At 45.7% G+C, this 25,792-nt stretch overlaps 1 protein-coding gene across 1 annotated transcript in view; it reads left to right on the forward strand.

Annotated features, from left to right (window-relative positions):
* The window catches only part of LOC139016524 (cyclin-Y-like protein 1), a 66,234-nt gene that overhangs the window by 22,665 nt on the left and 17,777 nt on the right, over positions 1 to 25,792 (forward strand). The gene's annotated exons all lie outside the window — the stretch shown is intronic.

Consider the following 25,792-nt stretch of genomic DNA (forward strand, 5'->3'; position numbering starts at 1 on the left):
GCAGGAACTACAATGCTTTCAATACCTTTGATGGCTCCCAAGCGCTTCCCATCTCTGGCAGGTGAACATGTGACTTTTCCAGGTCGGGAAGAGAAGTTGGGCAGCTGTTAAAGGTAGGGTCTTCCCCAAAGAAGTGACCATAGAAACAGCGTGCAGTGGAGGATTTATCCGGGCCGTACATGGTTTCTGAATTGTGTCATCTGAATCTTTATCCTTTTTAACAAGTATGAGATTCAGAGAAGGACTGTCTCTGTAGACCCTGATCTCTGAATGCACCAGCAAGGCAATCATTTTGCAGCACTGGCACCTGTATTTAGGGTTCTGTGATTTACCCCGTCTCTGACCCACCAAGGATTGTGAGGTGGCCAGATGCTCTGTTCTTCCATAGGAATGAATAAGCAGTCTCATTATTTCAATGGACCTCTTGAGTGAAGTAATCACCTTCAAAAAACAGACACAGGATGGGAAGAGGGGATATGGCCATGCAGGTAAGGACCCTGACTGGGCCCAGGCCAGGTGTGGTGAAGGCATGCTCAGTGAGCACAGTGATACCCTGGGCCCTGTGAGGACCCGGGTGGGTGTGACACTGCAGTTCCCAGTGCAGCAGGATAAAGAGGAGGGCAAATAGCCATATGCAGGTTATGGGCAGTGCCTATCCTAGCAGTGAGGATGTTCTAATGAAAACCTATCTTGACGGTTCTGGGTGGCAGGTCTAACCCAGTTACAGACCTACTGTGTATCTGTGTGGGCCCCTGGAGGCACTGTGAAGCTGGGAACAGGCTGAGAGGTGGGTCTGTGGGCAGGAGGGAGAAGCTGGGGCAGGTGGGAGAAGCTAGGGCAGGAGTGATAAGCTGGAGTAGGAGGGAGGCCTGAGCGACCACCCCCACCCTCCTATCCCCCACCCCATCTCCTGGAGCAGGAATCCAGTTTCCTCCAGGGAACAGGACTGCACACAGGGGGCTGGAAAGGACAGGCGGCCTCTGAGAGAACAGGGCACACCCCTGTCCAGGTGCCCTGCTTGCCCAAGTCCACCAAGCTGGTGCACCCGCTGCTGCAGGTCCCATGGCCTCCCCCAGACTCGGTAGCAGGTCCACCTCAGCCCCCAAGACAAGTGGTGCAGGACCAGCCTCCCCTCCCCAGAACACCCAACCGGCACAGACATCACACCTGTGGACAGACAGCTTCACTCCTGCGGGGCAACGGAGCCATGGCTTCTGACAAATGGGAGAAGGAGACCCACAGGGATGCCTGGAGTGAGACCTTCGTCCTTTCACCCACACTGGTGGTGGTAGCTCCCCTGGGGCTCTGCTTACCTGCAGGTCCCCGCAGGGCAGGGTGGTCACAGCCACCCCCAGGAGCCTTCCGCCTGGAATAAAGGGAGCACAGGGACCACAGGGTGTCACCACGTGCACAGGCCTCCCTGACCCAAGCGCTCCACTCCCACAGCTCCTGCCCAGGAGGTCCAGAGCAAGTGCCCAGGGCATCAGACCACATGCTCTGTGCGTCAATACGCGTGCCCTGTGCATCAGAGCGCGTGTTCCCAGTGTCAAAGTGCATGCCCCCAGCGTGGACAGCGTGTGCCCCTGATGTCAAGAGAGCATGTGGCTTCCCCACACCACCAGGCATCGAGAGCAGAACAGAGGTCGCTTCCACAGGACCCATTTCAGGACAACATACCAGAGACAGTAGAGAAAGCTGTTGAGCCTGGGGAGCTCCCAGGGCGGAGGGGCCACTCAGCACTGCAGTCCAGGCGCTGGGCCCTTTCTGGGGGCTGGCTGCCAGGGTGGGAAAGGCTTGCGCGGTGTGGCGGGCTTGAGCCAACCTGGTGGACAGGTCAGAGGTTAGGGAAGGGAAACAGCGGAAAGGGCCATGCAGGATGCAGCAAATTTTCCTGGCTAAAGATTCGCGTCTAGAAAACGCGAATTTTGAGGATTATGTCTGCCAAAGTCAGCTGGAAAGCTGGTCAAACCCCACACGGAGGGAGAACCAGGGCGTCCAGGTCTCACGTGGAGATTTCCAGTCCCGTCCGAGGGAAATGGGAGCGTGGTTCTTACTGAGGAGATGGGATGGTCATCTCCAGCCTCCAGAGAGCACAGGGGCCCTGTGGGGGCTGGGCCTGCCCACCAGGTGTGCACTCACCTGCCTTCCCGCTCAGGCACAGCTGTGTCCCCACCTGGCAGCCAGGCTCCCCGAGGCTGCCCAGTCCCCCAGCCATCACATGCCTGCCTTCCTGGGGTGCTGGGCCCCTGCCCAGTCTGCCTTGTGCTGTGGGAAGACCAGCGAGGGTTACACTGAGTCCTCCCTGGGGAAGGGGGTCCTAGGCTCAGGGCTTCTGGTCCTTGTGGATTCAGAATTCAGGGAAGGCTGCAGACCCTGGCCCTGGAGGCAGGGCGTGGTCTCTGGGAGGTGGCAGGGTCCAAGCTGCTGAATCCTGGCTGGGCGCATTGCTGCTGGGCTAGGCTCTTCGGGGTGCTATGCACAATGGGAGGAGCCTGGCAGATGCGGATGTGGCAGGGATGTGCCCCTTTCTCCAGCCCACAAGTGGATTCCATGGACACCCCCTCTCCTGGGTGGAGGTGCTGAGATGGAAGGCGGGCGGGGCAGCTTCTTCCTTCCCAGGTCTGAGTCCACCTGCATCCATGGAGCCTGCCTGTCCAGGAGAAGCCCCAGAAACTATGGCAACAGGACGCCTTACCCTGAGCACCAGGCCCTGGCTCCCTGGGATCTGGCAGCAGTGTTTGGGGCGCTGTCAGAAAATTAGAAGGGGGTGGGAGAGTGGAAGGTGCTGTAAGGACAGACTTATGCCCTCTATCACAGGCTTTCTCCTTCCTGATCCTGGGAAGGGAGGGCGGGAGGAGGGGCGCAGTCCTCAGAAAGAGCACCTGTTCTTAGGTTTCTGGGGCCTGGAGGGAAAACCTTAAATGTCTGGCGATTTTAGTCTGAGTTTTGTTGGGTGCGTCTCTGGCGTTAAGTGCAGGCACTGCTTACAACATAATCTTCAGTGTTGTCTCAAGCTTCCAAGAGCCATCCAAAATGCTATCTAATGACATTCCTAGGACTTTAGACAATAATATTATTAATAGCATCCAGTTAAATCCAGGTTCTGAGGATGTAACTAGATGCTATTTAAAAGAAACTGAAGTTCATCAGGTCATTTCCCATTCCACTGTGGTCTCCACATGTTAATATCTTGCTCATTCTTGCCACCAGACTTATATCTCTTATACTGTTGAATATTAATAATCTCTGTTTCCCTGATTTTTTGAGGTGACCTTTTTCTCCTATTCTTTTAATAAAGGAAAACACTCCCTCTCGTCCTTTGGGGGGGCAACTATTTGATTGAAGGGTTTGTAAATGTCTGTACATTTTGCAATTACTGTACACGTCTTTTTCTTCTTGATTTTTTTCTGTTTTTCTCCAAAACGTGTACAGTAACTGAAAAATGTATTCACTTCTTTGCCATCGCCAAGGGCATTTGCATGTTTCCTGCCCTCCTGACAACATTTGAGTGTGTTTAGGAAATGCTGTTTGGAGCCCAAGGCTGGGCCACATGTGTGCGCTGGGAGAGGAGATAGAGGGCCTACAGGGCAGGGAGGACCAGCATTCTGACCCACTGCCTTCCCTGCCAGGTGGGCACATGGAGGGAACGCTGCCGTGATTGGTCCCTCGTAACCAGGTGACCACAGAATGTGTTCTGGTTGGCTGGGGCCCGCCAGGAGCCCTGCCTTCAGTTGAGAAGCAGCTGTGGCAGGAGGTGGAGCTTTGGCTGTGCTCTCTTCTTGCAGTGGTTGTGATTCTCAGCAGTTGCCTGATCAGCACACCTTTTAAATACGTGAGACTGCTGGCTGTCCTCACAGACTAGTCAACTCTGTGGAGGCGGCAGCAGCTGACAGCTGGGCGGGGGCGGCGGGGGCCCCTGGGTTTGCCCTTTTGGGGGTTGGGCGGGGCGGGGGGTGGTTAGGGCGACTGTTGAGTGAAGGCAGTGACAGCAGCACTAGTAGAGGTTCCTCATGGGGAACAAATTCAGCTGCTGCATGAAGCCCAATGCCAGCCCCAAGGTGGGCCAGAGCTTGGAGTGGGTGAATCCGCACCCTGAGTCTGATGCCTGTGAGGTGACTCAAGCTGCCTGGGCACATGAGGACTTGGGTCTCCTGTTCTGCAAATGCCACCCTGTGCTGCGCCTCAGTAACCGGCAAACGCCCAAAGGTAAGGAGTGGCAGGGGATCGCTGATCTCAGTCACACCTCTGGGCTCTGCTAACCCCAGGACCCCCTAGATGGGCACCACCTCAGACTCCTCCTTGCCTTCTTTCTGGCATCCCGAACCTTTATTTCCCCACCCCCGTCATGTCTGGCCAGTTTCTTTCCCTGTTCAGTACCCAACTACCCAGTTCTTTCTTTCATCCCCATTCAACCTGAGACACTCCAGTTGGCCCTTCCTGTTCCTGGCTCTCTGTAGTGTCTCCTGGGACTCCAGGAAGAATTGTGGGTATATTCTCTCCTTTTTCTCAGTGAAAACTTTAACATCCCAACTTCCAAGGTTCCATCCCATCTCCCTGTCCTTACCTAGCCTTTTGGTTCTTAGTGAAGGAATCAGGTAGGGCCCAGTGATACCCTTGTTTCCACCTGTTAAGACAGTTGATACTCTGAACAGTTCTGCTGCAAAGATTTTAGGGGTTGTTAGGTAAACTCGAAATCGATAACCGACACAGAACCTATATAGTGTTATTACATTGGCTGTTTTCAGTTGCCTGGATAGAAGCAATTTCTTCCTTCCAACTTATAATTTGAACACAGAAGGAAATGGTGGGAGAGGGAACTGAAAATTTCTCCAATCATGTGAAATGTTACTGCCAGTCCTACAGAGAATAGTTGCTTGTTTGTTTTTTTACTTATAGCAGAACCCAGGGAGTTCTGATTACTTTGATATGTCCACGTTGACACAAAATTTCCTCAGTCTTCCTTCAGTGACCTAACAGACTTCCCTGTCACATTGTTTGTCCTAAAGGAGCGGGGATCGTTCACAAGAGTGTTGGTCAAAAGTTTCTAAAGAGAACACACATATGTAGACTTTAGTTTGTAACATAAAGTCTTGGCAGTTAAGATGTAAAATTGTGGGCAAGGATGTTTGTCCTCATCGTCTCCCGTACTGCCAGTAGGTTCCTGTTTAACTGTAAGAATGTTGTGGTCAAAGTTCTGAAGACCAGATGCCTGAAGATGGGTTTGGGGAGTGGAGAAGTGGGAGGAGAGAGGGAGAAGAGTGGAAATATGGTACTTGGTTTAAAATAATTCTGGGTAACAAATATAGCTAATGAATACTGTGATTTGTGAAGTAGGAAACATACATTTACAAAGATGTTAAAGCCTCTTTGGCCCCTTTTTTTTTTCATTTAAATGGTAGAGATTATTTCATAGAGAAAACACATCATAGCTCTTATTCTATTTAAACTCTAGTTTAGCTTTTAATTTCTTTAAAAGTTAGAATAATTAAGCCTAGGGGTTCACCTGGATGGTTGCTATGTCTTTATAACTGAAAAGTACTCCCTGTTCAGTATATTAAAATAGTATGAAAAAACGAGCAACTTACGTGACTTAATGAATTGTACCTTTAAACACAAAACAAGTGAGAACCTGTGAAATTTTCTGTTCACTCTGTTTGGTGCTGTAAGGTAAGCCTCTGTCTGAGGGGTTTTATAAACCAGTTAGTAGATGGGTAGTGTTGGATGAGAGACCAAAATAGGACATTTATATATTTAAGATTTACAGCTCACTCCCATGTATAGCCCATTTGGTCCTTCTAACTGCAAACAAGTCCCGTGTATATTCTTCTATTGCTGATGAAGAAACTGAGACTTAGAGATGTGAACGGATGTGTAACCAGCTGCTGAACAGGAGAGGCTGATATGCTGGTGATAGATATGCCAAATTCAATTTGTTGATGCATACAGCGCTCCTTAGAATGCAGCCTATATGTTAAAACCTCTCCCCAAAGTGAGCCTATTTAACTTGCTCCAGTCTTGATTATTTCCATTTGATATTATTGTATACAACTCAGCAACAACAATTACCACTCCATCTATGTCTAAAACAGCAACAACAACAAACTGAAAAACAAAATAGATCCAGAGACATAGAAATATGAAACAGCTGATGAATCTCAGAGGGAAGGCTGGAGTGGGTGGGTGGGTAGGACTAGATCAAGCAAAGAATGCAAGTGAAAACTTTCACATATATGCATAACCCATGGACACAGACAATAGGGGGGTGACGGCCTGGGCGTGGGCTAGAAGGGGACAATTGTGGAAAATAGGGGACATCTGTAATACTTTGAACAATAAAGATTGAAAAAAATCACTTTGATGAAAGTATAAAAAGTCACTGTCGTGAAAGTTTCCCCGTAGATTAAAACATTGAGCTTTTATACTACCCTTTTAAACGTGCCACGATGAATAGCCCCAAGTAAGCCACAGCTAACTAAATAAGTTCATTTTGTGAATGGAGTTAGAATTAGCCAAATGGTAAAGAACATTTGCCAAATATAGCTCATGATTTGGGCATATTTGATGTATTAGCAGGTACCTGACAGTAATTGGCCACAGTTTAATTTGTTTCTTAACATGGTTTCTGAAATGGGCTGGTAATATCAGCATGAAAGAGACTGACTATATTTCTAATTGATAAGTAGAAGTGGGGAAACACATAAATAATCCATAGATTATTTAGGTGCAAGTTAGAAAAAAAAGTCTAAGACATAGCCGGGTTTTACTGCACATGTATAGCAAGATTCTGCAATTTTGAATTTTCTGAGTAGAATTTTTATATTGTTGCCTTTACTAAAATCGGCTGATTACCATTACTTAAAATGTCTTCCCATGCCCTAACCGGTTTCCCTCAGTGGATAGAGTGTTGGCCTGCGGATTCAAGTGTCCCAGGTTCAATTCCTGTCAAGGGCATGTACCTTGGTTGCGGGCACATCCCCAGGAGGGGATGTGCAGGAGGCAGCTGGTCGATGTTTCTCTCTCATCAATGTTTCTAACTCTCTTTACCTCTCTCTTACTCTCTGTAAAAAATCAATAAAATATATTTTTAAAAAAGTCTTCCCAACAGGAAGTGATATAAGTTGATGTGTAGCTATTTTTTAAATTACCAATTTTTCTACTCAGCAAAATTGTATGCCTTTTCTCTTCTTCCTTCAGGTTTAATCCCTTCTGGCCATCCTGTGGCTGGCACAATTTTCCGGAAGAAATGTCAAATGATTGGTAAGTCAAGATAGGATTTAGGTCACAGGTTTTTGTTTGAACAAATAAAAAACATTTCAGTTGTTTACATATGAGGATTGAATTTGTGATCTTACATAGTGCTCAAGCACAGGATCCTGTCCCATATTAGAATTTGAAGCTATTCAAACTCTCTCCCCTATGTAATGCTGCCAGAGTACCTCAGAGGAACAGAGCCCTATGTGGTTCCCAGAAGCCTAGCAGGAGCACCTACAACTATGTCAATTTCCTGTGTCCTGTTTGTTTTAGGATAAGAACCAGAACTGTAGGACTTTAATGCTTCTGCTTGCCTGCTTATTTCCTTAATGTTATGTTCAATCGAGTTTACTTGCTTAAAAAGGCACAAGGATCGAGTCTCAGTTGATTGTGACAGCAGAAGTACAGGCAGGGAAGGGTCCATTTTATTTGCATCCATGCAGCTCAATACAAAGTGGGGGTTTTAACATGCGTTTCATGGCATGTGTGCATGACTGTCTGGAGCTGATCATTTTGCTTAGGATTGCTGCATTTCTCAGTTTATTCCAGAGCCAGGGGCTGCTCAGCTGTAGAGACAGGGTGAGAGAGTAAAGGAAGTGATATCCCATGCCCCTCTCCTCAGTCCTAAGGAATGTATGCCTATGATGCCCCTGCCACGTTAAAGGAGGCAGAGTGGGAAACAGAGTTCAGCCCAAGACCCACTTTGGAGCTTTTATTTTTCTTCAGATCTTTATTGGAGCAAAATGATTTTGTGTGTTGTATACTTGTTTACTTAGCTTAGCCCCATCATTTTAAAGTTTAAATTGGATAGGTTACTTTGCAGTTGAGTAGAGATGCATTTAATTTCTTAGTAAGATATTCTAGGTGGTTACCTAAGTGGTTCAGGATGCTTGCAGGTGCCTGGCCAGAAACTGGTTCTTAGAGCCCTCAACTGTTAGATCCTGGTGGGTCAAGTACAGAGGGTATCCGTGTAGAATTGGAAACTACGACTGAGTAGTGGCTCAGAGGCACAACAGATAAGTTTTTTTATTAGCCAAGTTTCTCCCCTGGCTTTGCCCTTTGCCCTTTCCTTCTGGACATGAGAGACTTTTATTTGTACCTAAAACAGAATATCCATTAGGTCAAAAGTATAAAACTTAGTTTTAAGATACTGCTTATGGGACTCATCTTGCCAGGTGCTTTAAATTTTAAATTTTGTTGGAAGTTATAAAAGAAATGGAATAAAATTTGGTCTTATCTATATATATAAAAAGCCAGCGACTAGAACACCATAATGGGTGGGATCAGGCCAGTCGTTTTGACACCCACTGTGGCCAGTGAACTGACCAGATTGTGGGGGGGGCTGGCTGGCCAACCTCCTGCAGCCCCTACCCCAGGCCCGCACCACCCCTGCTGGGCCCCCACCACTCCCTGTGGCCCACAACTCCTCCCCCAGGATGGTCCTGCCCCTGATTGCTCCCCCTCCCCAACAGGGCAAGGGGCTGGCCAGCCAACCTCCTGCAGCTCTAATCCCCAGCCAGCCCACTCCTGATCACCCACCACCACCCTGATCGCCCGTGGCCCCTCCCCACAGCCAGCTCTGCCCCTGATCACCGCCCCCCACACATCCAGGCCCTCCCCACAGCTGGCCACGCCTTCAATCTGCCTCCCCCACCCCAATTGGGGGCGGGCCTTCTGGTCAATCACCCATGGCCCCTCCCCGCACCCAGCTTGGCCCTAATCAGGCCCCAGTCAGGGCAGGCTGGCTGGCCAACCTTCTGCCATTTCCTCCTCTCAACAGGCCCGCCCACATCTGTCTTGATTGGGGCCTGGCCAGCCAGACTCCACCCTTGCATGAATTCCTTCACTGGGCTTCTAGTTTTGTATATTAATAATCTTTCAGAAAATCAGTAACTTATGTTTTTCTGTGGCATTTGTATCAGTATTGATCAGTTCATTCTTTGTATTCTTAGTGGGACAAAAGAGGAAGAACAACTATTTCTACCATGTAAGTACATACTCAAAAAGTTATGTAAGAAATTAATAATTTGAATTAAAAATTGTCTGCCATAATTGTTAAAAATCTATTATGAGTCCAGTATCATTAGCATGAACCTGTTTTGGAAGACTTTCTTAATCACTTCTGTTACCTTAATTAACAGGTTTACACATGCAGGAAAGTTTTCGCTTAGTAATGGTCATTTTTTAAGGGGTTCTGTCCTTTAAGTTAAATGTCAGTAACATGGTTGTGATAAAAAGATCTACCTTAATTTTGTGCCTTAACTTTTCATTTGTTTTTTAACAAAAGTAACAACCATATCATAGCTACGGCAATTTTTGTGTTATCTATTGACTTGTTGTTTTAGCAGCTGACAGCTTAGCTTCCTCCCTCCAGTGTGGTCTTCTTTCCCTCCTTCTGTTCTCCCAACATGTATCATGGTTGTTAGTAAATCTGAATCAGTGTTTCTGTTATCATGACTATGCAAATGTTTGTTACCGTTGAGCCCTCTAGTTCTCTGGCTGTGCCTTTTCCTTGTATGCCCTTCATTCTTTTGATCAAAAAATGTATACGCACTCTGCATGATTATGTTGGTGTTTATTAACTTACTTGAGGCCCCGTGCATGTGATTCAGGCCCTGGTGGGGGGTGTGGCCTGTGGGGATTGGCCCGCTGTGGGAGCCGCCGAGCGGCACTCCCGTTGTGGGAGTGCACTGACCACCAGGGGGCAGCTCCTGCATTGAGAGCCTGCCCCCCACTGGTCAGTGCACATCATAGCGACTGGTCATTCCACCGTTTGGTCGTTTTGCACATTAGGCTTTTATTATATAGGATAGTTCATTTTCAAAATTTGAAAGAATCTTCAGGAGTGAATAATTTTGTGAATACCTGTTTTCAAATTGATGACCATTCTGGTCCAGGCACTGCTAACAAAACTAAGCAGTGGAATTGCAAATGTCAAGAATTAATATTTTAGTCGATATTTGTGTGCCCTCAATTTGTCATCTATTGCCGGTTATATATCTCCCCATTTAAAAAGAGTCTAGTCAGAGTTTAGAATAAGTTTCCTTTATTCAAAGCATAGTCTGACTTTACCTATTATTTTGAATCAATTAAACCTGAAAAGGAGTGAAAATTGAGTTATCATCTGTTAAAATGTGTATTCATTTTTGGGACCCCCTGGATTACTGAAATTTGAGCACTGCTACACTTCATCAGAATAATCCAAACCCCTCTCCCTCGTCAACATGATCTCACGTAGTCAAAGGCAGCAGGTAGGCTGGTCTCTCTGGTTTCAGAAATAACTGCTTTATATCTAACAATCTAGTAACTTGGCAGAGAAAGATGACTGTTGGCAAAAACTCTACATTTATGCTACATTAACATAATACCTAGTAAGTTTTCATTTTTATGTAGTGGAATTAATTTTTTTAGTGTATTCACTTCTTCTTTTCTATTTTTTTTCCCGAACATGCTGTGACTTTTGTCACAGGCCTGTCAAAAATATTTTCCACGTACTGACCACATTTGTTCCATTTGTCATTGGAAGCCATCTCCCTAGCCTTTTGTTATCCTCCTCTACTATGCACTTGTTCTCTGAAGGCCTGCTCTGTGTCTGCTTTGAAGCATATTTCTTTAAAGTCATCTGGGATCTCACATACTGCTCTCTTATGTTGGATCCCCGATTTCTTAGATCAGCGATTTTCAACCTTTTTCATCTCATGGCATGCATAAACTAATGACTAAACTTTGTGACACACTAAAAAAATATGTGTCTTACCAATCTAAAAAAAAAGTATAATTGTGATTCATTCACTTTTGGCATCTATTGTGGTGTTGGTTGTTGTCTTTTTGTTATTTGACAATGTAAGGGAAAAGGTCAGTGCCCCTGCCCAAACAGTCAGGTATTGCATTTTGTAAACATTCTTGCCACACACCAGTGTGCTGGGTGGTACACTGGTTGAATATCTTTGTCCTGTGTTTATGTTTTCCTCCGTATTGTTATTCTCCGTTGTTTCACTGAAGCACTTTTTGCTGGGAAAGGATACATGGGCAAAAATTGTTTGAAGATCTAGCCCCTCTGAAATGCCTCCTACTTAACAAAGCAGAGAATTCTAGGTTGAAATTAATTTTTGCAGTTCTAAAGACATTTCTACTGTTTTCTCATTATAGTGTTGCTCTCAAATATATTGGCAACGTATGATACATTGTATATTTGCAATTTCAGTAATTTCCTCCACCCTTTCTTCTCTGGAAATGTTTAGAAGCTTATCTATTCTTGGGATTCTAAAATTTGATGGTATGTATTGGTATGCACCTCTTCATTTAATTGTGGCCATCAAGACTCCAGGTCTTATCTACTTTCTGGGAATATTTTTGTTTCTTTTATACATTCTTTATTCCTTCTTTTTCCTAACATTCCCATTACTCAGACATTGGAACTCTTAGACCAGTATTCCTGGATAAATCTCTAAATATTCCCCCCTCTTATTTCTCATTTTGTCTTTTTCTGCTCCTGGAGATTTCCTTCACTTTGTTTACCAACCTCCTTTTTTAAACATTTTTATTGATACCAGAAAGGAATGGAAAAATAGAAACATCAATGATAAAAGATAATCATTGATTGGCTGCTTTCTGCATGACCCCTACTGGGGATTGAGCCCGCAACCTGGGCATGTGCCCTTAACCAGAATCAAGCCCGGGACCCTTCAGTCCGCAGGCCAATGCTCTATCCACTGAACCAAATTGGCTAGGGCCACCAATACTTTATAATTCTGTTTTGTTTATCTACTTTTTAATTGATAGTGTTCTCTTATACCCTGTCATTTTTTATAGCATTTCATTCTTTTACCAATGCAATGTTTTGCTTTTCTGAAGTTTATTTATTTATTTGTTTGTTTGTTTACTAGAGGCCTGGTGTACAGAGTCTTACTCAGGTGGGGTCCCTCGGTGATTGGGACCAATGGGGAGGGGGCTTGCAGGAGGGAGGGACCTTGGGAAGTTGGCCAGCCAGCCCCCCACCCCCTTATTGCCAGCAGCAAACAAGGCACGGTTAAGGCACCGCCAATTCCATGAGGAATTGGGCTCCCTCCTCCCTCCTGTCTGGTTCCGAGGTACAGGTGAACCAGATTTGAGGATGTCAGGGCCCCAGCTGCAAGGTCTGGGTCAGTGCGCATCATAGCTACAGGATAGTCGTCCAGTTGTTCCACTTGTTGGGCTTTTATATAGAGAAAAATTTAATCCTGACCTGAAGATAGTTTTCTATTGCTTTTCAGAGAGAGTAGAAGGATGGGAGGTAGGAAGTGGGAGAGGAGAGAGAGACAGAGAGAGAAACATCTATGTGAGAAATACATCCACTGACTGCCTCTCAAATGCTCCCCAACCAGGGGAAGGGCATGTATCTAAAACCCAGGTACTTGCCCTTGAGTAGGAACCAAACCCTAGACCTTTTGGTGCAAAGTACAATGCTCTAACTACTGAACATCACTGGCCAAAGAAAGACTGATTTATTTATTTATTTATTTATTTATTTATTTATTTATTTATTTTTGCTTCTGTATTTTTTCACACACATTATTTCCTTTTATACTACCATTTTATTTTATACTAGAGGCCCGGTGCATGAAATTCATTCACGGGTACAGTCACTAGGCCTGGCCTGCAATCAGGGCCGTTTTCCCCACCATCCCGTAGCCGGTCCTGCTCCCCACTACCACCCAACCCCGTTTGCCATCAGGTGATCTGTGCTTGACAGCCAGGGGAAGGGACTACAAGAGGTATTCAGTGCACCTCATAGTGACTGGTCCAGCAGTCATTCTGGTCATTCTGCCATTTGGGTCAATATAACCCTTTGATTATATAGGATAGAGGCCTGGTGCATGGGTGGAGGCCAGGTGGCCTGCCCTGAAGGGGGTCCCGGATCAGGTTGGTGATGCCTGCAGGGTGGAAGGGCCCCTGGGGCAGGGGATGTGGGGTTTGCAAACTGGCCCTGCCCCCAATCTGAGTGGGGCTCCCTTCTGGGGGTAGGGATGGCCTGGGCAAGGGGCCACCAGAGTTTGCAGGAAGGCCATGCCCCCAATCAGAGTGGGTGTTCCCTGCTGGGGGCAGAGCCTGCCTGGGTGAGGGGTCTGGGGTGGTTTTCATGCAGGCCACACCTTCTGCTCAGGGTGGGGGTCCATGTTGGGGGCAGAGCCAGCCTGGTTTAGGGGCCTGGAGTGATTTTCAGGCTGGCCACCCCCCCTGATCAGGGTGGGGTCCCCGCTGGGGGCAGAGCTGGCCTGGGTGAGGTGTCCGGGCAGTTTGCAGGCTGACCATGCCCCCAGTTGGGGTGGGGGTCCCTGCTTGGGGGTGGGAATGGCCTGGGCAAGGGGCTGAGGGTGGTTTACAGGCCAGCCACAACCCCAATGGGGTTGGGGTCCTCACTGGGGGCGGAGCCGGCCTGGTTGAGGGGCCTGGGTGGTTTGCAAGCTGACTTAATCTCCAGTCAGGATGGGGAGGGGGTCCTCACTGGGGGTGGGGCTGGCCTAGGCAAGGGTCCTGGGGTAGTTTACAGGCCAGCCAAGTCCCCGGCTTTGTCAGGACAGACGTGTGGAAGATGTCCAGTCTAATTAGCATATTACCCTTTTATTAGTATAGATAGGACAACTCATTTGCTGATACCACAGATTCTAAATTGTTCTATGAAAGTAATAACTAAGAAATATGATGTTCTTAGCATGTAGATTTTAGGAAATGCTTTCAATTTGCTTTTTGTTTATGAGTTCAGATTTTTTTAAATTAAATTCATTGGGGTGACATTGGTTAAAATCCTTATTTAGATTTCAAATGTACATGTCTCTGATACATGATCGCTACATTGCATTGTGTGTCCACCACCTAAAGTCAAATAATCTTCCTCAGCATATATTTGGTCCCCTTTACCCTTTACTTATCACCACACCCCTTCCCTCTGGTAACCACCATACTGTCGTCTATGTCTGAGTTTTAGTTTTATATTCCACATATGAGTGAGATCATATGCTTCTTAACTTTTTCTGTCTGACTTCATTTAGCATATAATACCCATGTTGTGACAAATGGCAGTACTTCCTCCTTTCTTATGGCTGAGTAGTAGCCATACACACACACACACACACACACACACACACACACGCACACCACATCTTCTTTATCCAAACATTTACTGAAGGACACTTTATTTTCATGTTTTGGCCATCAGGAATAATGCTACAGTGAACATATATCTTTGCAAATAAATGTTTTTCAATTATTCTGGTAGATAACCAAAAGAGGGGTTGTCAGGTCATATGGTAATTCTATTCTTGTTTTTGTGAGGTAATTCCATACACTTTTCCATAGTTGATGTACAGTTTATATTCCTACTAGCAGTGAATGATGGTTCCTTTTATCCATAACTTATACAACACTTGTGATTACCATTCTGCTTTGGTCTGTCTTTCTTGTTGGCTTCCTTCAGGTGTGTGGTGGTTCCTGGCTGACTTTTTATATCTAACAAGAGGCCCAGTACACAAAATTCATGCACTGAGGGGGGGCGGGGGTTGTCCCTGATCCCGGCTGCACCCTCTCCAATCTGGGACATCCCCCTCATCACAATCCAGGACTGCTGGCTCCCAACCACTCACCTGCCTGCCTGTCTGATTGCCCCTAACCACTTCTTCCTGCCAACCTGATCACCCCCTAACCACTTCTGCCTGCCAACCTGATCACCCCCTAACCACTTCTGCCTGCCAGCCTGATTGGCACCTAACTGCTCCCTTGCCGGCCCAATCACCCCCAACTGCCCACCCCTGCAAGCCTGATCTTGCCCTCAACTGCCCTCCCCTGCCAGCCTGATCTCACCCTCAACTGCCTTCCCTTATAGACCATCTTGTGACAACATGGGAGTGGCCATCTTGTGATGACATGCAGGTAGCCATCTTGTGACAATGTAGGGCGGCCATCTTGTGATGATGTGAGGGTGTGAGGGTCAATTTGCATATTACCTCTTTATTATAAATGATTGGAAACACAAGGTGTGAGCATAATTTTTTTTCATATTTACTCCAGAATTTCATTATTTCTATTTTTGTTTAAATAAGTCTTTATTGTTCAGGTTATTACAGTTGTTTGTCTTCTTTCCCCTGTTAGCTCCCCTCTACCTGGTTTCCACCCCACCCCATGCCCTTACTCCCCCATTCTCTTCCTCCATAGCTGTTCAATTTTTACCAGTCTCTTCCTGCACCACCCACCTACTTCCCCCTAAGAAATGTCAGTCCACTCCCTTTCTATGCCCCTGATTCTGTCTGCCAGATTTGTCCACTGTAAAGGTACTATTTACCTTTTTAAAAATAAAACTTTATTTTTCAGATTATTACAGTTCCTCTTTTTCTCCCATAGCTACCTTCCACCCAGTTCCCATCTCTGTCCTTACCCCTCCATCCCCCACACACTGCCCTCATCCATAGGTGTACGATTTTGGTCCAGTCTCTTTCTGCACCTCCACCGCCTTTGACCCTGAGAATTGTCAGTCCACTCCCTTTCTATGTCCCTGATTCCATTATATTCACCAGCTTATTCTATTCATTATATTTTTATTGACTTGATTTTTAGATTAACTTGTTGATAGATATGTATTTGTTGTCACTTTGTTGTTCATAATTTTTATCTTTACCTTTTTCTTCTTCCTCCTCTTCTTAAAGAATACCCTTCAGCATTTTGTATAATACTGGTTTGGTGGTGATGAACTCCTTTAGCTTTTTCTTATCTGTGACGCTCTTTATCTGACCTTCAATGCTAAATGATAGCTTGGCTGGGTAGAGTAATCTTGGTTGTAGGTTCTTGCTATTCATCACTTTGAATATTTCTTGCCACTCCCTTCTGGTCTGTATAGTTTCTGTTGAGAAATCAGCTGACAGTTGTATGGGTACTCTCTTGTAGGTAACCAGCTATTTTTCTCTTGTTGCTTTTAAGATTCTCTCTTTGCCTTTTGCTCTTGGCATTTTAATTATGATGTGTCTTGGTGTGGTCCTCTTTGGATTCCTCTTGTTTGGGGTTCTCTGAGCATCCTGGACTTGTAAGTGTATTTCTTTCACCAGGTAGGGGAAGTTTTCTGTCATTATTTCTTCAAATAGGTTTTCAATATCTTGCTCTCTCTCTTCTTCTGGCAACCCCATAATTCAGATGTTGGTATATCTCAAGTTGTCCCAGAGGCTCCTTACACTATCTTCATATTTTTTATTCTTTTTGCTTTTTACTTTATGGGTTGGGTGTTTTTAGCTTCTTCATATTTCAAATCTTTGACTTGACTCTTGGGATCCTCTAGTGTGCTGCTGGATCTCTCTATATTATTCTTTATTTCAGTCAGTGTATGCTTAATTTCTAATTGGTCCTGTTTCATATCCTTAATGGTCTCACTAAATTTCTCAGAGGTTTTTAGTTAATTCTTGGGTAACCTTATAACCATGGTTTTGAACTCTGTATCCAGTAGTTTTCTCTCCTCCATTTCTTTGATTGTGACATGTTTCTTTGTCTTTGCATTTTGGCTGCTTCCCTGTGTTGATAGAGTGGTTTTGTGTGCCAGGTGTCCTATAGGGCCCAGTGGCTCAGCACCCCACTCACCTGAGGTCGACACTCTTGGTGCACCCCTTTGTGGGCTTTGTGTACAGTTTTGTTGTAGTGAAGCCTTGACTGTTGTTGGTATCAATGGAAGGAATTGACCTCCAGGCCAGTCGGCTGTGATGTCCAGTTGAGTGTAGAATGGTAGAACTGTTGTGCTGGAGACAACCTTATGAGGCAGGACTTGCTTCAGTGAGGCTTTGATGCTCACTGAGTCTGCTCCCTGAATGTGTCTCTTATGAATCTGTGGGGTTTTAATCTGGTGTGATCTCACTTTGACCACTGCGTACACTGGCTCTTGGATTTCCAAGGAGGTGCAAAGTCAGCCACTGCCTGAGGCCAGCCAGCAGGAGCTACAATGAGATCTGCAGATTCCTCCTCTTTGTTTGGGGTTTGGAGGTTCCCACATGGAGTGCAGCTGTGAAGCAGTGCAGGCTGCTAAGGAGCCTTAGGCCTTCTTTGGAAGCTCTGGGGTTCTTAGACCCAGTTGCAGTTTGTTAGATTAGGTTGCAAAAGGTCAGGCCATTCATATGCAAAAGCCTCTGTGCACAGCTTGGGTGAGGTTATAAATTGGGTGTAGTGTGGTCTCAGGGAATCACAGGGTGGTGCAAACAGCAATGGTTGCCCATCAGCCTTGCCCCATTAGGTTCCTGGGTCTCTGTGTCCCACGGCTTCATTCAGGAAAAATGATCGCTGCAAGCACCTCTGTGAGAAACCCGCCCTCGTGTTCCGACTTGATGCCAGACAATTTGGGTTCTCCTCATATGAGTGTGGGTCCCCAGATTCTGGCCCAGCACTGGATTTCAGAGCTTTCGGGAGTTTGTATCTCCCTCCCAATTGAAAAAGACAACAGCATACCCAGTTGCCAGCCCATTTCACATGCCTCCGTACCTCTGCTCTTCCGCACCTCTGCATCTCCTACCAGTCTAGATGTGTTTTTCTCATTCCCTCTAGTTGTCGGACTTCCACTCAGCCAGCCTTCCAATGGTTCTGGATGATATCCATTTTGTCTTTTAGTTGTAGTTTTGATGTAGTTGTGTGAGGCAGCAAATACAGGCATTCACCTATGCCGCCATCTTGGTTCTCCCCCGAGCAGGAACTTTTAACTCTCAGGGCTACACTGCAAGAATTTGGGGTCTGCATTCTAAGCCTGCCTTGGGTTCTGTAAGACAAACTGGCTTTCTTACCCCTATTCCAGTCACTGTCTTTAGACAGTAAAGTGTGCTTCCTCTGTTTTGTTCTTATACTTTGGGTAGCTTTTTTATGCCTTTAATTCTAATGACATATCTCTGAAAGGAAGGGGAAAGGAACCGGAATTGTGGTCAATTCAGAAATCTCAATCTTACACGTTCGAACTCAAAATTAGAACTTAGAACTTATATTTAAAGTGTAAATCAAAGTTTAAATTTTTAATTCAATGCAGTTAAAAATATTAATTCAGAGAATATTTTCGGTTACTTCTATAGTTAGCATACTCCATTTTTCTACTAAAGGCTTGGTTAAGAGTTCTATTCAAACTGCATTTCATCAGATTGTCCCATTTCTGTGCCACATAGATGGAACAGTTCCCATTAATGCGTATAAGTGTTAGAAATTTTAAGTGATTCAGAAGTCATTATTAATTCTTAATATCCACAACTTGTGAAAAAGTAGAGAGAAAACAGTAAAGTTCCATTTTATTTTTTAACTAGACACCGGGTTCTTGAAATTCATGCATGGAGGGGTGGGGTGGTCCCTCAGCCCAGCCTGCACCCTCTCCAATATGGGTAAATCGGCAGTCGGACATCCCTCTCACAGTCCAGGACTGCTGGATCCTAACCGCCTCCCTGCCTGCCTTCCTAGTTGCCCCTAACCGCTTCTACCTGCCAGCCTGATTGCACCCTAACTGCTCCCCTGCCGACCTGATTGACACCTAACTGCTCCCCTTACAGCCTGATCACCCCCAACTGCCCTCCCCTGCTGGTCCAATCGCCCCAAACTGCCCTACAGGCCTGGTCAGCTCCAATTGCCCTCCCCTGCAGGCCTGGTCACCCCTAACTGTCCTCTCCTACTAGCCTGTTTGCCTCCAAATGCCCACCTTGCCAGCCTCATCACCTTCAAATGCCCTCCCCTGCCAGCCACCTCGTGACTTCCATCTTGTGACAGCCATCTTGTGACAATGTCGTGTGACATTACCTAGGCTTTTATTATATAGGATATGTAAAGATGAGGCAGCAGGCAGGATTTCAACAGGTACTTGATAGTAAGGTTTGAGTTGTCACCTAGACTCCTAGGCATGATAATTTTTCTAGCCTTTGCTATTGAACTTAAATCTGAGGAACCCTGGGTTCTCTGTTCTATTCCATTAGTCTATATGTCTTTTCTTGTCCCAGTACCAGGCAGTTGTGAGAACCATGTCTTGCTGATATAGCTTCATTTCTGGTATTGTGATCCCTCCAACTTTGTTCTTCTTTCTCAGCATTGCTGTGGTTATTCAGGGTCTTTTTTTATTCCATATAAATTTTAAGAATGTATGTTATAGATCTTTGAAATGTGCAAATGGTATTTTAATGGGGATTGCATTGAATCTGTAGATTGCTTTGGGTAGTATGGACATTTTAATGATGTTGATTCTACCAATCCATGCACATAATATGTTCTTCTATTTGTTTAGCTCTTCCTCTATCTCTTTTTTCAATGTCCTATAGTTTTCTGAGTAGAGGTCTTTTACCTCCTTAGTTAAATTTATTCCCAGTTATCTTAATTTTTTTGGTGCATGGATAAATGGGATTTTTTTTTCATTTCTCTTTCTGTGAGTTCATTATCCTATATAATAAGAGAGAAACATGCAAATTAACGATCTCTCTGCTATGCCTGAGCCACGCCCACAAGCCTCACCCACAAGCCAATCTGAGTGACTATGCAAAATATCCAACAAGGATGGCGGTTAATTTGCATATGCCTGTGTCAAGTGCCCCAGGAGGCGACGGTGGCCACGGCCGTGGGCTCCTGGGACCTTCACCAGCCCCAGGAGGCACGCCAAGCCACACCCAGGGGCTCTCAGGACTTTCGCCAACTCTGGTACCGTCCCCTCCGCTACCCTCACCAGCCAATCAGGATGAGAGTCTCCCTTCCCCTCCCTCCCCCATGCATGAATTTCTGCACCGGGCTACTAGTCTATATATATAAAAAGGCAGGGACCATAATGTACAAAACAACTGAAGGGATGACCGAACACCACACTTCATACGCAGCAGGCTCCGGTGAGCAGGGACTGGCGAGTGGGCTAAACTGCTGACCTCTCAGAAAACGGGAGACACAGGGCTGATCAGCTGCTGTAGGTGCTTGTGTGGCCCAGAGAGAGAAGCAGGGTCTGATACACAGCCTCCATGGCAGCTGCTGATCAGCCCTTGCCTCTCTCTCTCTGGGCCTCACCAGCAGCTGCATCTCTCTCTCTCTGAGAGGTCAGCAGTTCAGCCTGCTTGCCAGAAGCCTGGGTGACTGCTGGTCAGCCACACCTCTCTGATCAGGCCCGGAGATAGGCCCAGAGATGCTGACTGGCATAGAAACTGACCAATCATACAAATCTGGGTGAACTGAGAAGAGCCATTGGCTGCCTAGGAGGCAGAGCTTTTGAGGCTGACTGGCATTGAAACTGACCAATCAGAACATAATCTGGACCCAATGGCTGCCTAGGAGGCAAAGATTTTGAAGCTGACTGGCATAGAAACCAACCAATCAAAACCTAATCTGGATGAACTGTGAAGGCAGATCTTAAGGTGGGGACTGAGGAGAGGTTTTAAGGGCAAAGTTTGTTTGGTGGAAGGTGTAAGAAAGTGGTTCAATTTTTTAATGACCAGTTTGGCTGTACAGTGCATAGGGCTGGCTCTCAATCAAGATATAGTGATTATGTATTTTTGTCTGCCAAGTGCATCTCCTCCTGCTGAAAAAGGCTTCCCTTCCCCCCCGCCTCCCCCCCCCCACGCCTTAAAGCAATCCTATCCTATATAATCTAATGAAAGGGTAATATGTGAATTATAATGGGTTGACTCACCATCTTCTGGACATCCAACTTCCTTCTGGACAAAGCCATGGTGGTGGGGGCCAAGGCAGATGCAGTTAGGGGTAATCAGGCTGGTAGGGGAGGGCAGTTGGGGGTGAGATCAGGCTGGCAGGGGAGAGCAGTTGGAGGCAACCAGGCCAGCACGGGAGGGCCATTGAGGGCAAGATCAGCCCATCAGGGGAGGGCAGTTGGGGGCAATCAGGCTGGCAGGGGAGGGCAGTTGGGGGCGATCAGGCCAGCAGGCAGAAGCAGTTAGGGGCAATCAGGCAGGCTAGCAGGCGAGTGGTTAGGAGCCAGCAGTCCCAGATTGTGAATGGATTGTGTATGGATTGGGCTTAAACGAGCAGTCAGACATCCGCGAGGGGTTCCAGATTGGAGAGTGTGCATCTGGGCCGAGGGACACCACCCCCAGTGCACAAATTTCATGCACCGTGCCTCTAGTGCTGCTATAAAAAAGAAGGAACTTTTACCATTTGCAACAGCACAGATGGAACTGGAGAGCATTATGCTAAGCGAAATAAGCCTGTTGGAGAAAGATAAATATCATATGATCTCACTCATATGTATGATATAATGATGAACATAATTTGATAAACAAAAGTAGATCCAGAGACAAATAGCAGCGGGGAGTGGGGGAGGGATTAAGAAGAGAAACCAAAGGACTTGTATGCATACATATTAGCATAACCAATGGACACAGACACTGGGGCGGTGGGGGCTTGCCCACCAGGGGTGGGAATGGCATGGGGAGTCAATTGGGGAAAAAGTAGACATGTAAAACTTTAGACAATAAAAAACAATGATAATAATAAATAAGTAAATCTAAGGATCCGCTTCCCTTTCTTGAAAAGATTGTAAAAGTCAATCTATTCTACCATTTGTTCTGAATGAGTGAACATACAGTAGGATTTTTGCCTTGTGTATTTTAGTGACCTACTGCAATAACTATAAAGACTACCTTATCATTGGCATTTAGGCTCTTTGATTCTATTTTAGTATTTGCATTTTTATCTCTATGTTTTCCTGTGGAGTTTATTGAGGTTGTATGCTAGCAACAGTAAAGTTTTAACCATAAAGAACAATTGTTTTACATATGCAAGCAAGATGAGAGGAACATAATCATCTGGCAGCCAGTATACCCAGGATTTGCTATGAGGTTTAATTCTGCCACCATAGTGGGTACTAGATACTTGGTACTGGAAATTTTGAAAAATTGGGAGTAGACCTGGACTGATGGGGAAGTACTCAGTGTTGCTTTGATTGGACCTAACAGTACTATACTGTAAAGTGTTGCTTTACTAAATGAACCCCCATAGACCTGTGAGCCCATGTCTGATTAAAAATTTTCAGTGTTTTAGCACTATTTTCAAATAGAACACAATGTACATTTATAATGGAAAAAAATTTTAAATAGAGGAAATGGGAGCAAATATCACCCAAAGTTTTACTAACTAGTCTATATTTTGGTGCATTTTTTCTTATTCTTTTTACTCCCCCTATATAGGTTTCTGGTCATAATTGACTTTATTATGGTGTATTATATGCCATATTGCAGCTGTATAGTAGTAAACCTTCCATTTAGTAAAAAAGTATTTGAATTGAGTTTTCATATTTTATGCTGTATTTGTCTAATGAGATCCCAAAATTAAAGAATATGTTAACTGCATGGCTTAAGAAATATATCAGAGTTTTAGCTATAGTTAAATTATTTCTAGCTTGAAGGAGAATTTGTTCCTCCAAATAGTGATTGTTTTCAAATTATGCCATCTGGAGCCTATGGTTACTGAGGAGTCAGTGGCTTTAAAGGGAAGCATCGGAAACAGGCACAATGATATTATATCTATAATGATAAAGGTATAATATGCTAATTTGACCCCACATCCTCCCGGACAACCAACTTCCGGATGAAGCCAGGACTGTGAGGGAAGCCTGGGTCCCGGGTGCCAGAGGGAAGCTGGTGCTGGCAGCCAGGGAAAGGAAGGCCTACTCCTGCATGAATTTTGTGTATCTGGCCTCTAGTATAATATAAAGATATTTCTGATTATTGGATACTGGCAGTTTTTAAATGCTCTGTATTTTAAATGATATCAACCGGATAATCTCCCTTCCTGTCTTTTGTGTATATGAGGGGCACACTGGTGGGAAAGTATGACAGCATGATGAAAGCTAGTTTATAGGAATATGAGGAAAGAAGGCTTATCTGAATTAGTTTATAATAACACAAGGAAACTGATACAGTAGGCAGTTAGGCAGACACGAACAGAGTAGGAATGATAGGCCAAGTATGTCACCAAAGTAGAAAGCTGTTGGTGCCTAGCAATGGGCAAAACTGGGAAACCAAGTATTGTAGGGTGGGACCTCACCCAAGGGTGACCTTTCCTCCCTTAGCATATCACAGGTCATGCAGTTTACAACCCTTGAACTTTCATATCTCTGGTCCCCTCACCTTTCCTCCCCCAGCATATGGACACCCTTGAAGAGAAACAATGGTCACAGAGAATAGTCTCATACAACTTGCATGCATGCCCTTGCATCCTGACTCCCATAGCATTAAGCCCTGAGGACAAAAGAAGTCCTGGCCTGATTCTAACAACCTTAGTAACAAAGCCTCCGGTCTGCTGAGCTTAGAGACAGAGTTTTGGTCAAAGTACAAGTAATATCTAGGCCTCAGTTGGTTTCAGCTTCAGGCCCAGCTTAGGTCCCCTAAGACCGTCCCTAAAATTTCTGCCTTTAGATAAAAGCCCTTAAGATGAAGGACCCAGCACCTGTGCTCTCTCTCCCTTGAGCATGCATGTAGTTTTCCCCGCCCTCTTCTCAGGTGCTCTCAACCTGGAGCATGCCCATGCCTTCCCCCTCTTGTTCCCCCGGGCGTGTATATTCTTCCTTTCTTTCTTCTAAGTTCCAGGGGCCCTTCTTCTGCCTCTGTAACTTGTGTGTGGAGCCCACGCAGCAACACTGGCTTACTTCTACCTCTGTGACTTTCTAAATATACTTTCTCTTATAATTTAAGTTCTTGGCTCTAAATTCTTCCTCAGCAAAACTCAACGACAAAAGTCAAACCTCTGGTGCCATTTTGCCACTAACAAAATGAAGCTTATTAAAATTGTTGGTATTCTGTCATATTAAAGAATACTACTATTACTTTCAACTACTTACAGTGACTAGAATTGGGTTTTGGTTTTACTCTAAGAGGATTTTTGTAACATCGTTTGGGCTCTTTCCGTATTTGATTATTGCTGTATTGTTAGGGTCTTAACAAATCAATGGGTACTTGTAAAAGACATGAATATTTCTAGTGTTTTAAAGATAATTTATTCTCTAGCATATCTCAAAAAATCGTTGTCATATCTCTGACACAACTGCAGGTAAATTCTGATTTACATCTGTAGTAGGATTCGCCTTCCAGTTGCAATTGATTTTAGGTAATTGGTCAAGCACTTGTCCCACTCCTAACTTGCCCCAGATTCTGTGCTCAGCAGGTTGGGGGTATAAGAGGAGTGAAAGTCCTGTCTTCCCTAGAGAAGGTCACTTTTTTATGAGGGGGATGCCCTGGAAGCAGTTGATACCGTGTAACAAGTAGTAACTCAGATGTGTGAGAGTAGAGAAAGGAGCAGCTGTGTCGTGTGGCTGTTGGCAGAAGTGTCCTGGAGGTAGATGGGAAGTGGGGTTAACCTTGCTGAGAAAAAGTGGAAGAAAAAGGCCTTGTAGTCAGAGAGAGCATCTGAGTGAGGCAGGGTCCTGATAAGTATCATGTAGCTTAGGGAATCTATATATATAAAAGCCTAAGCAACCAAACAACCGGTAGCTATGATGCATACTGACCACCAGGGGACAGACACTTAATGCAGGAGCTGCCCCATGGTGGTCAGTGTGCTTCCACAGCCAACGTCCCACAAACCCTCCCCGCACCGGCCAGCCAGCCTGATGGCCCCGATGGCATAGCTAATCTCCCGCAGTCTCTCCCCTGGGCCTGGCAAGCTCCCACAAGCCCTCTCCCTGGGTGACTAGCCAACCCTTTGCAGCACCTCCCGCTGACCAACCAACTTTCCATGGCCGTTCCCCAAGGCCGGCCGACCACCGTCCCATGTTTCCTCCCTCCAGCTGGCCCCAATGGTCCTGATTGGAACCTCCAATGACCTCTCCCCCTGGTCAGCTGCCCCCAATGGCCCCGATCAGGGTGGCTGGCCAACTTTTCATGGCCTGTCCCCCCTGCCAACCACCCACAGCCCCAATTGGCCCTGAATGAGGAACCCTACTCATACATGAATTTGTGCATTGGATCTAGTATATATATATATATATATATATATATATATATATATATATGCCTAAGAGACCGTTACAACCAATCATCCAGTCGCTATGATGCCCACTGTCCACCAGGGAGCCGACACTCAATGCAGAAACTGCCCCTGGTGTTAAGTGTGCTCCCAAAGCCAACCTCCCACGGCTGGCCAAACTCCCATAGTCCCTCACCCTGCCTGGTCGGCCCTGATCAGCCAGGATCAGGACTGGGCAAGGTGGCCCCAATCAGTCCTGATCAGCGGCCAGGCCAAGCAACCCCTACCTGTGCATAAATTTGTGCACCAGGCCTCTAGTAGAATTCGTAATATCATGTTAAGTACCGTATTATCTGAGGTTCTCTTTTGAGTAATGTAATAATAGTCTTATTTTAACATGAGGAGAGAGTTAAAATCTCAGAGTTGTTTGATCTATTTTTGGATGTGAAAGAATCTTAAAACAATACTTTTTAATTCTCAAGGTAAGGAAACTGAGGCCCAGAGAGAACTCTGGTCCCTAACTTGTGAGCCGCAGGCCAGCCCCAGCACACACACACCTCTGCCTCAGATACATGTATTTTGTCACACTGTCTCCTGAACTAACATTTTTTATTGGCTTTTATGTACT

Source organism: Myotis yumanensis, unplaced genomic scaffold (genome assembly GCF_028538775.1).
Source record: "Myotis yumanensis isolate MYYU_CA2020_CCGP unplaced genomic scaffold, mMyoYum1.0.hap1 SCAF_1, whole genome shotgun sequence".
Taxonomy (NCBI): Eukaryota; Metazoa; Chordata; class Mammalia; order Chiroptera; family Vespertilionidae; genus Myotis; species Myotis yumanensis.